The 2211-nt window shown below is 29.8% G+C and overlaps 1 long non-coding RNA gene across 1 annotated transcript; it reads left to right on the top strand.

Annotated features, from left to right (window-relative positions):
- The first annotated feature begins 289 nt into the window (after positions 1–289).
- Positions 290–2006, top strand: LOC134252208 (uncharacterized). The gene is made up of 3 exons (XR_009988935.1): positions 290–409; positions 767–847; positions 1386–2006. It is a non-coding gene; the product is annotated as an uncharacterized LOC134252208 (long non-coding RNA).
- Positions 2007–2211: the final 205 nt, after the last annotated feature.

Here is a 2211-nt window from a genome sequence, read left to right as displayed (position 1 = left end):
AATGATGTGACGTTGAAGATTTTGGCAATTTGCTGCTCCGTGACTAAATGATATGTCCTGAAAAATCACTCAAAATTGATACCGATTTACAACATTTTGATATGAAATTTTGTAGACCATATAAGTAAAAATTCTTTTATATTATGTGCAACATTTTGCCCGATTATGTCGTCAAATAATTTTTCTGTGCAGCAAGTCCGCGTAATTTTTGAACGGCCCTCGTAAACATATAGAAGCATTTTCTTAAGTCAATAATTCATCAAAGATCATATTAATATTTCAAGAAAGTTCAAGCCAGATCTGCTACAGCAAACTGAACATAAAGTCGCATACTTGTGTGTCAGGAAACAAGGAACATGTATGGCTGGACTGAGAATCTAACCGGGGATCCCTGCATCACTACTTACATGTAGGTGTTCTATTGACTTAAATACATGTATGGTTAAATAGTTGTGTATAAACATATAAAAAGTCATGTTGTAAATTGAATTCAAAACTGAATAACCAAAAAAACTTGTAAAATGTAAAGATGTTTTCTAACTTGAATGAAATTGTTTCAACTAAAGCGTCAAAGAATTGGTGTGATAATATGAAGAAGTCAGTATTGTTAAAAAACTTGTAATTGACATGGTCTTTTAACAATATTGACCTCTTCACATTATCATAGCTAAATTTGCAAAATAAATCAAAATTGTTAATAAATTCTACATTTTTTTTTTAAAATAGATCAAGCTATTTACTTTATTTTATTTTCATCATGTTACAGATCCCATGGAAATATAGGATCCTTGGCTAATCAAGTGTCATCTGCAGTGTTACAAAAGAATATTGGATTTATATCAATAAGGTAATTAGGGACAAAACTGAATTAAAAAAATGGAATAAGATGTAAAAAGAAAAGTATTTTAATTCCACATATAATAGTTAGGTTGCTAGTTGTATATGCTTTGATGTGTAACTGACAGGTACATGTAGTTTTTTATTTCCACAAAAACTTGATCCTTTGGTATTAACTCTTGAACAGTTTGTGCTGAGTCTTTGTATTTCACGTTTATTTTTTTTCCTTTAACCCCATGGTCTTGGCCGTAGAGTGTGGCCTACATTTAGAAACTAAAATATTTGATCTTTATCTTTATATACCTGGCAGTTTGTTTAATTAAGACAATTCATTAATCCAAATAATTTCCTTGGGAGCAAAAGTGCCCAGATTAATGAGGCTGACTTTATATGCATTTAATTAAAAAAATTCATGACATTATATAAAAAAGGTATCTCAAAAGTGTCTTATATTCATATAGACATAGTCATATTATGTCTGCAGTGTAAGAAAGAAGTAAAACATGTATTTTCATTCTTATTGTATTAAAATATTTTGTTCTTTTCAGAAAAAGAACTACCAGAAGGAGACGGTAAAGAGGAAGGGACATATCACACCATAAGACGTACTTCAAAATCTGAATATACAGAGTGAATTTTGCTTACTGCAGATCCTTGTGAAAGAACACCTTTGTTGTATTGACATAAAAACAACGGAATTGTCAGGATCCTTGAACATGACGCAACTGGCTGCATATGATGGCAATTAAAAATGTATACATGTTTACATTCATCTTTGTTAGCCAATAAGACAAAAAGCAAAATAGCAAGTTTTTCCTATTACCATACATGTACTGAATGTATTCACTTTATTTTTTTGAACTACATCAGGAGTTTAAAAATTGTACAGTATCACATACAGTTTATGGTGGGATTCCTCTAACTTTTATGAATCTGTTTGCAAAATCTATACTTTAAAGTTACAAATTATTACCTCTAATACAATGTATGTTTTTTTTTGTAAATTATTACACTATTTTTGTATGTATGTAATGATAACCAAATCACCCAATTTTCTTGCACTTTTTACCATGTATTTAGCATTTTTTACCATGCTTTAGTGTATTAATATCTGACAACTGATGGCCAGGCAGTCTTCATTTAACAGTGTACTGTAATACATAACACCTTTTTATCTGAATATTTTTAAAACAAGGATAACATGCCGTGGATTGATTCTGTGTTCAAAACTTCTGGGTTTACTTATTTATGTTGTACATGTTTTTGGAATAAAAAAGGAATTGTTACAAGAAAAGTGAAATTAATCATTCTATTGTTGTCAAAGGAAGATAATAAAACCAGTTTACTTATGCACAGAATTGGTCAAAATATATT

Source organism: Saccostrea cucullata, unplaced genomic scaffold, assembly GCF_032062105.1.
Source record: "Saccostrea cucullata isolate Sc308-1 unplaced genomic scaffold, CSIRO_AGI_Scuc_v1 ctg4686, whole genome shotgun sequence".
NCBI lineage: Eukaryota > Metazoa > Mollusca > Bivalvia > Ostreida > Ostreidae > Saccostrea > Saccostrea cuccullata.
The sequence above is the reverse complement of the archived record's forward strand: the minus strand, read 5'-3'. Positions and strand labels throughout refer to the sequence as shown.